Consider the following 14,268-nt stretch of genomic DNA (forward strand, 5'->3'; position numbering starts at 1 on the left):
TCGCGTGATATTCAGATCACAATGGCAACTGAAGAGCAGTGTATTCTGTTGCTGATGAACTATCGTATAAATGTGGATGAATACGTATAAGTTCGCATAATTTTTCCTCTTCGCCCGCCATTGTATTCAAACCTTCTTCTTCTGTGAACACAATATACTTGAATTAATGTACAATACTTGCAATGTCGCCCCCACCGACAACACATAGTATTGCGTGAATCGGCGCGTCGCGTATCAAAAACTAGGACGACACATTTGGCTACGCACCGACACATAATGGCGGCCGAAGCGTAGCGATGCGTAGCCTCGGGGACGCGTAAGCGTACAGATGCGTTGACTATGAAACGGCCCTAACAGTTCCTGATAACAGTGTGCGACACACACAATTGTGGTGTCTTTGGAAAGAAGACCCTTCGGGCTTTACTATCCAGGGTTGATAATGCTTCAAAAGATAAAAAGTTATAGACACTGAAGTTCCTCAAAAAAAAAAAAAAAAAAAAAAAAAAACTAAAAAACGCTGAAATTTATTATTATTATTATCATTATTAATTTCATATGAAATGCATGAAATGAAATCAGTCCTGGACCAATCCGGAAAAGTAATGGGTTTTTGTAAGCAACATGTCTCATGAGTTTATATTTCAAATCTGAAAAAGATACCATGAAGATACCACAAAGATTCCTGCAACCATTCCTGAACCCCCCACAATCAAAGTATGTACTGGGAGCAATTACATAATTACTCCGGATGAAAGAACTGACTCATAATATGACTCAGGTTACCACTGTAGTGCCAGGTTATTAAAGGTACAAACCTACTGTAAGTTAGTTTGGATCAGAAATGGTTTGCTAAACAAAGAACAGTGTAACGTATAATCACATTAATGACAACCATATGAGCGATGTATCAGTGCCTCGAGGCTCCTGTGTGCTCTTCAGAGGAACTCAAAACCTGTCCACTGATGTTCCCCTCGATAAGCAAGATGTCAGGTTAACTGAGGAGCATAATAGTGATGACAGATCTGGGGGAAGCCCTCTTATATAATGCCTCCACATTCATGTGGAATTGATTTGAAGAGATCTGACGCAAGCTGCCTTCCTCACAAAAAAGGGTTGTGTAGAAGCTGCGTTATTTCTCTCAGTAAAAACTTTTCTCTAATGATGACTAGAGAGGCAAAAAAATAAATAAATAAATAAACAAAAAGGGAGTAAATAGTCTTATGAAAAGTTTCTGCTGGCACTCCTGAGACAGAAATGAAGATGTGCACTGGATTTCTTCTGAGACTCGGAGCAGTGCAACATTAATCATCATGCAAGTGAACACACGTCACAAAATCTATTGAAGGATATGAGGCATCAAGACAATGTTATGTAACAATATTATGTCTATCTTCATATTCAAACTTATTTATTCTCCAATCATCGAGGAATTAAGTTTTTATGCTCCCCAAAAATATGTTTACTTGACCAAAATACAGTAAAAACTTAATAAAAAAAAAAAAAGTGATACTCCACCCCCATGTTGTGCCAAACCTGTAAAAGCTTTGTTTGTCTTCGGAACACAATTTAAGATATTTTGGATTGTGATTAATGACAACATTTTCATTTTGGGGTGGAGTATCTCTTTAAAATGTGATTTATTTCTGTGAATTTTTAGCATCACTAATTTAGTCTTCAATACCACATGATCCTCTATGATGATTTGCTGCTAAAGAAACATTTTTTTTATTATACATTTTAAAAATTGTATATATATATATATATATATATATATATATATATATATATATATATATATATATATATATATATATATATATATTAGGGGTGTAACGATACGCGTATTCGTATTGAAGCGTTCGGTACGACGCTTTCGGTTCGGTACGCGGTACGCATTATGTATACCGAACGGTTCGTTGGAGTATTTAATTATATTTGAAAAAAAAAAAAAAAAAAGAGAGAGAGAAATATAATGATATGCGTTCAACAAGGTAGCCCAATAACCCAAACAACGTAACAGGCAACGCCCCTGACACTCCCGAAGAAGAAAAAAACACCATCTTATATGTTTATGTTAGGCTACTCAGCAGGCGCTCGCTCACTCAGTACGCGCTGAAGGCTCGTTGCAAAATAGCCAATGCGTTTAACAGACTAGAAATGAGAAGATCCTCCAATAACCAACAGGTCTGGTGTTTGGGTGCACTTTGGATTCCCTTTAAGCTATAATGGTGATGGCAAGAGAGTGGTGGATAAATAAACAACGGTATGTCGCATCTGCAACATGACAGGGTACACCAGCGGGAATACAAAAAAAAAAAAAAAAAACACCAGCGGGAATATCTGGGATATATGCGTCAGTACTATCTGGGAAAAGACGAAAAAAAAGGAGAAACATGCACGCAGCAAACTATCCCTGCAGCATTTAGACACTATAGCTTACAGGGAATCCAACCCAAACACCAGACCTGTTGGTTATTTTAGGATCTTATATTTCTGGTCTGTTAAATGCATTCGACATTTTGCAACGAGCCTTCAGCGCGTGCTGAGTGAGCGAGCGCCTTAGGGGCCGTTCACATATCGTGCCTAAAAACGCATGGAAAACGCTAAGCGCGTCTTTCTCCTCCTTTCCAAAGCGCTCGGGCAGAAGCGCTCATGAGACGTCTGTCTTTGCTAAGCAACAATGACGTGCTCTCTCCATGAGACGCGGAAATTTCAGCGAAGGATAAATGGATTTGCAGCTCTAAAAATCGCTTGCAGTAGCTCTGCTACTAAATTTATTTCAAAATTGCAATCCATATACAACTATGATCAGCTGATCCTTCATCTTGGCTGAGCTCTCAACGTTGTTACGGGAAAGGATGAAGCTGATTGGTTGGTTCTTGTCACATGACCCGCGGTGCGCTTGCGGCATTCTGAAAAGTTGAGATGTTTTTACATTTTGCTGTATCTAAAACGTATCGAACCGAACCGAACCGTGACATCAGTGTATCGTATCGAACCGAACCGTGAATTTTGTGAACCGTTACACCCCTAATATATATATATATATATATATATATATATATATATATATATATTGTGCTGCTTAAGATTTCTGTGCAAACTGTGATGCATCAGGGTTAGAAAGTTTCAAAAGAACAACTTTATTTAAAATAGAAATCTTTTACAACATATAAATGTATTTACGTTCATATTTGCTCAACATCCTTACTAAATAAAATTATTCATTTTTAAGTAGAATAATGAAAATAGTGATTTAACCGTGTATATGCCAAAAGCCAAACATAAACAAGAGCCATCTTTCATGATAAAACACAAGATAAGAATTCAGTGCAACACAATCTCTTATATTTCATGAAGAAAGTCTCTTCACAAAACAGAAGCAATGGCAGCTAAAGCATTTAACCTTGCAAACCCAAAATAACTGTGAAAAGGGTCCTTAACTACTGAAAACAATCAGTTGTGTTGCTTGAAAAATGTTTAGAAGAGGAACACAAGAAAAAGGAGCCATTTAAACTGAGAGAAGCAAGCTATACTAATTAAAATAATAATAATAATAATAAGACTACAGGGTACAATGCAGAACTCATCAATTCCAGTTCGATTATTTTGCTGGCTCAAATAATACAGACTTTTTAATTTCCCAGTAAGAGTAAAAACAAAGCCTATGTGCTCATTAAAAACCAGCCAGAGTGCATTATGATCAATAAGGCTACATATAACCGTTGCAACCTGCAAAACACAGCATTTCTTACTAATATCCACACAGCAACTGCATGACACAATTATATAAATCTGCATACATGTGATCCTCACACAAACCTGATTTTGAGTCGAGTTGTCACCGCTTTACACACACCACCATCTGGTGGCTGACAAAAGTAGTGCACAACAGCTTCACAAACACTATTTTAAATGATGAACAGGCTGTTCCAGTGAGCCCTAAACATCCCTTGCATTGCAGAACTACGTTAAAAGCATGACATGGATTGATTTACTTCATTTCTCAAAAGAACATGTCAATATTCAGTAGTTTTTATTATTCAATCACTCTGAGAAATCTGCCCTGCTCTGATTTACAGACGTCACAATAACACAACATGACATCTCCACAGAACTGGATCTCCACCTCGTGTTCAAATCTGGTAATTACAACTATGAAATGCTACAGTGCTGTCACATTAAGATTCAATTTGCTTGTAAAAAGGTCATTATGTGAAGTCACAATGGAAGAGTGAATGGCTGGGACAGCAAGACTGAATCTGTGGCCATGAACAGTTATTCAACAAAGCCTGCAAGACAGCAAAGGAAAAGCTAAGTTATGTCAAAAATGTCACATGATAAAATGGTTAAACAGATGTAACAAAGAAAAAAAACATTATAATCCAACTTGCAAAATTGCAAATATTACAATAGCTGCTATTCTATTAATGCAAGTCAAAAATAGCTTATCGAAGATGAAAACTATCTTTTAAAAAAATAGGATTAAATTACTTTAGAAAAATTAAGAATTACAAGAAAGGTAGTGAGAGGAATTTCCATTAAATTTCTATCGAGCACTTTAAACATACTATGAATGTGTGGTAAGGAAACTGCAGTTTGGAACACAACAGCTGACAGTTTGGTGGTTTTTAAACAGGTGTAAGGAAATCGCTTTTGTGGGTCAAACTCAATTCTGAGCGCTGCCCTGACGAATCCATGTCAAGGAGAGGACAATGTGCTCTAACTATCACCTTAAACAGTCGGGTTATACACCTTCAACTCCAACACAACAACAGACAATGGATCTGTGCCAGTCTTTAGTGCAGGACAAAGTGAAGATCAAAGTAATGGACAAGACAGAGTAGAAACTTGCATAAAACTAATTCTAATATTGCTTACTTCAATGTTTAAAGAAACGTCCAAATTAAGTACTATGAATTGAGATTTTTGCAAAAAAAAAAAAAAAACTACAGAACATGAGGATTCACATGGTCTTCGTATCACATCACACACCTGCAGCGCTTCTGCGAGCGGAGAAAAACATAATACAGCTAGACTATATATAGGAATAAATAGGCCTATACGAGAAAAATATTTTTCTTAAATAATAAAATACGAAAGTGAAAAAAAAATAAAAAAAATACAGTTTTGGTTCTTTTTTCTGCTGAGCGAAAGGAAACCAGACGGCAGAAAGTGGCATCATTTTTTCTTTAGGCTTATTTTACACACAAAGATTTGTTTTTATTGTGCATGTATACAAATAAAGGCAAACCGTTTACAATTCCGATTATCTTTATGACTAAAAGGAGAAGTTGCTTCCACTGTTAGAAGGAAGAAACACATATGCACACGGTTAAGCTTTGGTACATTGACAATGCAGCCTGTTCATTATCATGTATGGGGGGAAAACACACTGCTCAGTTTAAATATGTTATAAAATCTGCGCTGTTAAGTGTTATCACCGTACCGCCATGATGTTATGATGAAGTGGGACCTTATGCTTTCAACACTAGCTGGCTATTAGCCTTTCTGAAATTGCCAACCCTACCTTTAAAGGGGTGTTGATTTCAATTTCACTTTTTTTTACATTAGTTCGTGTGTAATGTTGCTGTTTGAGCATAAACAATATCTACAAAGTTATGAAGCTGAAAGTTCAATGCAAACAGAGATATTGTCTTTTAAAACGACAGCAGTTTAATACCTACAAAAATGGCTCATAGGGACTACAACGAGCTACTTCCCGGGTTTGTGATGTCACAAATCCTGATAAACCCTGCCCCCGGGAACATGCACCGAAAGGGGTGGGGACATGTCGCACTCCTTTAGAGAAGAGGAAGAGTTGTCGCCATGCCTTCAAAACTAGGGGTGCACACAAAAATCTATTCGTATATGAATCACGATTCTGTCTTCAAATGATTCTCATGGATTCACAAGTTTCAGAATCAATGTTCTAAAACAGCAGTTCTTAAAGGGTTAGTTCACCCAAACATTTGCCCATAAATGAATCACCCTTAAGTCATCCTAGGTGTATGTGGCTTTCTTCTTTCAGACGAATCTAGTCCTCTAGAGTTATTTAAAAAAATTGTTGAATGACACTCAGTTTTTAATGAATAAAGTAAAATTATGTGTTTTTTATTTTATTTATTATTTATTAAGCATTAACACCTGTTACACTGCACTGCATGTCCTTTTCACTGGCATATCATCAGCTAATGTCTATTTGTTACGTTATCATTTTTTTAGCACAGTAGCCTTGTGGCCAGCACAAACACGAATCCATCTTGAGGACCTTTCTGACCAATAAATGAAACAGATTTGGGACAAATGTTTACATGCTACTGTCAATCGTAAGTGTGCTGCAATCAAAGCCCAATCTTGTGCACACTGATAAGAGATCTGCCCATGTTAACCTAGTAAGTACTATTGTTACACAAGTACCATATTGTCTGGCTTAAGGAGACATGCAGTAATGCATGAGCAGCATTCTCTTTCATAGCTTCAGTGTCTATCTATCCCTCTATCCTTGAATTAGTGATGAGTGTGATTGGAAATCATTCTTCTGCCTGATCCGGATACAGCTTGCATGGAAGAACAAGGGATGATGGAAGATACTCTGCGCAGTTATTGACAACAGGCCAACTAATAAAATCTTTCAAATATTTAGTTTGAAGGGAAGATTCATGGAAGTGTCCAAGCAAACGAAATACACTGTTGATAAACAGCTACTGCATCTCAGCCAGAAAGATGCTGGCCTGGGAGGTGCAATAAAGATAACTGTGATCTTAATCATTGATAAGTACTAATTTTCATCACGAGTAGGTGCTCTATGATCCATTGTTGCAGCAGGACGGGACGACCACCATATGCCTTGTAACGTGAGCCCCTGTTCTCAGAACTGACACCAGATCAGCTGTTAATGCTCGACTGAGCAAGCGTTACAGTAAAGCACAATAGATGCGCTGACCGACGGCTGTCTCTGATACACAACACCAGACCGCTAAACACCAGCACAACAACAACTCAATATGTCAAAACTTCAAACAGGTCTGTTTTTACCTGATCCATGCAGCATCGATTGGCAATAATTTTGCATGAGTGAAAACTTTTTTCTGCAACAGGGAGCTGACACAGATCCAAAAAAATGTCCCAACTCCGAGCGAGGATGCTGAGAGTCCATTAGTCCTGTAATATGGAAGACAATCTTGCCACATGCTGAGATGCCACACTTTTTCCTCCACCTCGCCTCAGAGATTGATATGCCCTTCCCTCATTGTTGGGCAAATATGCCAGCGACCTAGTTGTTGAAAATAAACCCTGCGCTGTTTGCACGGAGACGAGCAAGTGGACCGCAGTCACAGAAGCCACAGTGCTGCAGAGTTCTGCTTGAATTTATGTAGAAAATTTCAGTTCAGTCATTGAAGATGAGCTGTATGTAATCTCTATGAAATTCAAGACAAAAATGCTTTACAATTAAAGTGGTAAAGCCATTACAAATAAAATAGATATACTTTTTGGAATTTCAAAAATACCTGTGACTACACATACATAGTGCACCAAATTGCTTGGCAACCATAAACAACCTGCAATTGTTTACACCGGACACGAGCAGCACGACTCTGCAAAATAAAATCACTATTGACCATGAAAACCATCGCTACAGTTTCAAAAATGGTGCCACGGTCGATACTTTATGGTTGTTGTTGTTCCTTCCAACTCAAACTGTTGCTTTGACCTACTGGTAAGAACAAGCAACATTTGATGCAAACCAAGTGCCCTTACGTTACAAAAATGCAGGCCAATATGCACAATGTCCTAAAATCTAAAAGTCCAGTGCACGCAACCACCTGGTTTCTTTCTTACCTGTACTTCATGCCTGTCTGGTATGATACGCACTCCTCCATTGCCAGGCCGTTCATCTTGAGGAAGTCTTCCATGTTCTTGATCTGGGCAGCGATCCTTTGCTCCCTGAGCCGCTGGAGTTCGGCCTGGTCCGTGTGCCTCGGCGTCTGGTTCAGACCTTGGTCTGAGTGGTAGCGGCTAATGCCACTCCGTATGCTCTCGCTGTAGGTCATGGACAGCATCTTGCCTCCGCTGCTGCTACTACTGCTCTTCCGCACGCCACTCGCCCCCGCTGGTTTGGGGATCTGCAGATTTTCGGAGGGGAGATTGGATTTACGGCGCCCAACGGTCCCCCCCGCGTACCCTCCCGCAAACATGATTGTTCCCCGTCCCCCACCACCCCGCTCTCACACACTTTCAAGGACGCTCTCGCACCTGTCTGATTCTGCCACCAAGCATACACACTTACACACGCACCAAGCGCAAGCAGGGTTGGGAAATTGGACCACGAGCTGGGTTGAGGCATCGCTTTAAATAGCACAGGTGAGGAAGGAAAAAAACAGGTCTGTGCTATCAGTGGCAGAGAACTCTGGCCATGCGTCTTGTAATCAGAGATGGTCCTGCCCCTTTCCTGACAGATACAATGGCACAAGAGCAAGACTCAGGTGGGTTCAGGCAGGTGCTACGAGCCTCAGGTAAGGAGGAAGACCAGAGGGAATGCAAAACACACACCAGGCTCATGCATGGAACCCGTCCGTCCAGACATGCATTGCAGGTCGTGAGGGAGTGAAGTGACACCGTTCAGGTGTATCTAGGGAAAAGTGCTTTGTTAAAACATGCAAAGTGTCCATTTACAGCAGGAATTATTTTGATACGGACCCTTCTCACAAACTGTAATGCATTTCCACAGTTAATATTCCCATGTAAATCTTGTAAGTTATATTAGCTATGCATGCAGAGAACAATTAAGTTGCTGAGTGGTGAAGGCAAATTTGACATCTTTGTCTCTTTTGACCACCATAATAAATGTCTTGATTGAATCAATGTCAAATCTCTATATATATTAGGGGTGCTCCAACTGATCGGCCGATAATCGCTTTGGGATGATTCATTGGCAGTCTCTAAAAAGGCAGATCAAAAAAAAAAAAAAACTATCTCAAGCTGATGATGATATTTTTCTCCGCACTCTTGTTAATGGTTTAAAGCATTCACTGCACACACAGTTGTGGTCTGGCAGTGCATTCAGGAGTGGTGCGTCTGCTGCAGTGCAGAGATCGTTTCCATACGGAGTCTACTTTTGCTTTACTGCAAATTCTGAATTAAAAGTAACAGCACATTGTTTGCGTAAATGTGAACATGCATTGACTCAAAAATATAGTTATTACACCATAAACGCATATAATTAAATTCTACATGTGTTTCACTGTCAACACACAGGCTATGTTTTTTTTGCTAGGTTTAAAGGAAAAGAGCATAACAATGTTTGGATTTAAAATCAAAATAACAAATGCTGTGTTTGTGGTAAACAGCCACGGATCAGGAACAGACTCCTGTTTGAAAGCACAGTCCGTGCTGCTTATGCTTCATGGACTACATACTATATACATACACACTGCAAATATCTACCGTATTTTTCAGACTGTAAGTCGCACCTGAGTATAAGTCGCATCAGTCCAAAAATACGTCCCAATGAGGAAAAAAATATATGTGTCGCACTGGACTATAAGTCGCATTTATTTAGAACCAAGAACCAAGAGAAAACATTACGTCTCCAGCCGCGAGAGGGCGCTCTATGTTTTCAGTGGAGACTACAGGAGAACTGAGCAGCATAGAGCGCCCTCTCACGGCTGGAGACGGTAATGTTTTCTCTTGGTTCATTTCTCTTGATTCATTTCTCTCGGTTCATGTCAAATTAATTTTGATAAATAAGTCGCACCTGACTATAAGTCGCAGGACCAGCCAAACTATGAAAAAAAGTGCAACTTATAATCCGGAAAATACGGTAGTTGAATAATGCTATGTGCTGTATTAACAAAAACTTAAATGGCATTAATAAAAACATATTGCTACTAGGGCCGGGACTCGATTAAAACAATGAATCTAATTAATTAGAGGCTTTGTAATTAATTAATCGAAATTAATCGCATTTTAATCGCATATAAATATTTGACCTGAGAACAGTGAGAAGTATTTTTTTTTCACATGGATTTATAGTATACCATTGAATAATGACTGAATACATAAGCTTAAGCAACAAAATATTGTTTATTTTTGTTCAACCAAGTCTAGCAGACCAGTGCAATTTTTGCCATGAAGTGTATCAATAGCATATTTAGAAACAATTTAGAAATAGTACATTTCAGAAATTCAGGAAACTTATAGGTGCTGGAACCTTCTGTAAAGTGTTTTTTAAGTAAAACACAATACTGTCAATTACATTCAGAACATTGGAAACACTGACTATTAGAAAACATCTCTCTGTTGCTTCAGAGGCCATAACATACTAAGTCCAACTCTCAACAACCTTGGCCAAAACAATAAAGAGTTCAACATAAACTGTTGCACCAACAAAATAATACATAGTTCAACATAAAGTGTAAAGTCCACGCTAGCTGCTATATGTTTTGCGTTTAGGTGATACTTGAGGTTCTTTCATGTGTTGCGGTGATATGCGAACGCTAGTTGGTGCTCCAGTATTTTTTTTTCTGTAATTAATTAATCTTATTTAACGCGTTATTTTTTGTGTAATTAATTAATCTCAATTAACGCGCTAAAGTCCCGGCCCTAATTGCTACACAATATCGCATTCATAATCGAATGTGATTCATCTAATAAATACGATATAGCATAGCTTGTCAGTTATCTACGGCTCTGTGTATAAAACGCATCTGAATAATTTCCATCTGAAAGCATGTGATGGCGATTTACCGGTACTATTAATCACAGAACCGGCTTTACTGATGAGATGGCAATCACATGCGATTTATCGTGCAGCCCTCATTTGTTGATCACAAAGTACAAAGTAGATGATTAAACTAGGATGTCGGATCCATTCAAACCACAGCCATTACGGTCTAGAGTGTTTGGAATGGTTCGCTGTGATTGGTTAAGCAGATATATCGCATTCTGCAAAAAAGGGAGACTTGCGTTTGTCACGGTTTCGAAAAAAAATGGAGAAAACAATCTAATAACTCTGAATATTGCATTTTGCGTTAAATTGAAAATTTACTTTACAATACTTATCAGATAAAATACAAATTTTGGCGGAAACTCAAAAAAAAAAAAAAAAAAAAAAAAAAGGCATAATAATAATGTCTTGTGATTTGTTTAAATCCAAGAAAAAAAGCATACATTACTACATTACAGTCCAAATATAAAACTTATTTGTAACTGCATATTTTATTAAAGTATATATGATTCAGACCTGTGTGCATAGTTCACTTGTGCAGACGGTTCTTTATCATATGTCTGTATTTATCCTGTGAATCTTGACTGAATGATGTACTGCAAATACAACTCAACTACTGCAGAGTACTGATCCTCCATACACCTGCACTGAAGAACTTCACTTAAACGAGCGACAGAAATAAAAACAAATCCCCCTGAACTAAAATGACAACAACTTGGAGTACTACAATAACAGGTGCAAGCATGTATAATGCAAAATGGTTAGGGGTAAGGGATGATAATTAAAGGGATACACCCATGCAGAATAACACCCTAAAACAAACTGACTCATGCACACAGGTGGCCAGTCACATCAAAGACAAAATCAGCACAAAAACTCACCCGGGGTCTTGGAGGTCGGCTCATGAACAAGACTTATGAATGTCAATCAGTCCTTATAAACTCAGCTACCTCCAGCAATCCAGCGATCCACCCAAACTGGGAGTGTCTTGCGTGCCGGCGTCTAAACCAATTAGTAAAAGAAGAGAGCATCGCCCTCATCCTCTCACCCCTCCTTCAACTCCAGCCATCTCCCCTCCCAGCTCGACTCCATGAAGGAAATCCATTTATGTCATTCGAGGGGGAGCAATTTGTTTCTGCTAACCGCAGCAAATAATATCTGGTTTAAATTATTCACAGAAGCTTTTGCGCTAAAAGCTTTTGATAGTTGTTCCACATGAGATAATAGATAAAGGCATTTTAGTGCACTAATAAGGGCTGTGCAAGCATGTGGATTTTCAGAAAGACACATCCACATTAGTGGGAAAAAAAATCTACATGTTTAGCAAAAATAAATGTCAAGTACAAACAGACTACATTACAGAAAAAATAACTCGTCTATGATGTAAAATGAAAACATCAATGACCAAATGTGACACTTTAATGAGATTGGTGTCAAAAATTTTGTAAATATGGCAAATCTCTACAGTATGACAGAGCAGCCTATAAACAGACATGTCTTTCAAAAAGCAATCATCACCGTTCACACATGAAAGCCTTTTAACACTTTAACTCTGATTCTTACCCATCCATATTTAATGTACTAAATGAAGACATCAGAGAGAGAAGTTCAACAACCAATGTTAAAAAATTCATCTTTAAAATCAATGAACCCACCTTACCGGAAATCACCATATTCAATACTCATAAAGAGCTAGAATATATATTGACTCATTAACTAAAAATGCGTCAAGCACGTCATACTGTATGTCAATGCGCACCTTTTACTAGAACTGCTGTAGTCTAGTGGTTGCTGCCTGTTGTATAGCCATTTAGTTTCACCAAGTTACACACAGTGTTTGGAATTTTACAAATGGAATTATTACATTACATTACTGCTTTATACTTTTAAAAAGTAACTTTTTTGGAAACACTTTACAGAAAGGATCTGTTCATTTATGTAACATTTTTAGTGCTGTCAAACGATTAATTGCATCCAAAATAAATGTTATTGTTTTTATGTAATATATGTGTGTACAGTACATGTGCATACATAAAATAAACAAAAACTTTTATTTTGGATGTAATAATAGCTATTAATCATTTGACAGCACTATTTATTATATAGTTCATGAAATTTAACATCGCCATGTGTCTTCATGTTAAAGGTTTTAACAAAAAATTGTTGTGTTTGTCATTTCCATTCATTTTTTATGTCCATTTAATTTTTAATTATTTTCACTTCAGTTGTAGTTTTAGTCATTTTTGGAAATTTTAGGTGCTTTATGTTATATTGTGTAATGTAATATTGACAGCTAGATGTGGAGTCACACAGACCAAAACAAAAACAGACATTCTGACACGGAACACACATTTCGAAGTAGAATAACAAACTCTAGCATTGTTTTTTTTTTTTTTTTTTTTTGGAGAAACAAGTATGTGAACTTGACATGTTTCCTAAATATCTGCAGACTTTTTTATTCCTTAATGAAGTTAAACCATTTACACACAGCACCTTTAAAATAAAGGAAAATTAAAAAAGTTGCCTTGGCCGGATTTTTTTTTTTTTTTCTGTTTGTTTTACCTCCAGCGTTCTACGATTTTAGTTTTAGTTAACTGCAATAACCCTGCATAGACATTAATGTAACACATTTAATTCAATAGCTAACACAAAGTAACAATCAACAACACCTTAGTTTATTTTTTTTTGTACTTTTACTCACACTTTTTCAAAAATTCAATTTGTATGAATTAACATCAACTTATATAATAAAGTATATTCACTAATAAACATTAACCTAATAAATACTCGTAAACTGTTTCTCATTCTTAATTCAGACATCTTATATGTAGTGTATGAACGTAACCTTATCGTAAAGTGTTATCATTTTTTTCTTATTCAAATCTGTATTTTCACTACAGAGAGCCACTGCATTATTCCAGTGTGTGCTGCAGTGAGGGGTGTGTCATTTATGAGACAACTGCAGCAAGTAGAAGAGGAAAGAGAGTTCACAGAGAGGCGCTAGTCACAACATTATCTTCATATTATGTGCTTTAGGTGTAGGAGCAAGTGCTATACACATTCCATAAAAAATCACATAAGAATAACAAAACCTAAATAAGTAGTCCACTTAAAACAACTAACACACTACAACAATGATTGAAATGAGGTAATCCTGCTTTCCCATCACTCAGTCTGTGTGTGATCGATTCCTGTCAAGTGGATCTGGGTGATGCGACGTTAAAAGACTTTGAGCCTAAAAGAACAAAAATGTGCAAGGCTGTGAAATCAAAATTCAATAGAGTGCTCATTAGCCTCAAAGCTACAGAGTCAGGGGTTTTAAGAACCCATCAACACAACAACTCCCTTTTTCAACCCATAAAAATATGATCCCTCACTAAAACAGGAAGAAAAGTGCACTGCAGATGAGGCTAAAAGGGATGCGTTCAGTCTGATCGCTAAAAGCAGCTGCTGCATAAATAAGTTGTTTTCAGGTGAGCTTGTGTCTTCAGCAGAGAGGATGCTGCAAATGCAACTCCAAAAAAAAAAAAAAAAAATCT

The 14,268-nt window shown here is 37.6% G+C and overlaps 1 protein-coding gene across 3 annotated transcripts in view; it reads right to left on the reverse strand.

The window, feature by feature from the left end:
• The window catches only part of kcnab2a (potassium voltage-gated channel subfamily A regulatory beta subunit 2a), a 130,422-nt gene that overhangs the window by 58,374 nt on the left and 57,780 nt on the right, over positions 1–14,268 (reverse strand). The gene's annotated exons all lie outside the window — the stretch shown is intronic.

Source organism: Carassius gibelio, chromosome B11, assembly GCF_023724105.1.
Source record: "Carassius gibelio isolate Cgi1373 ecotype wild population from Czech Republic chromosome B11, carGib1.2-hapl.c, whole genome shotgun sequence".
NCBI lineage: Eukaryota > Metazoa > Chordata > Actinopteri > Cypriniformes > Cyprinidae > Carassius > Carassius gibelio.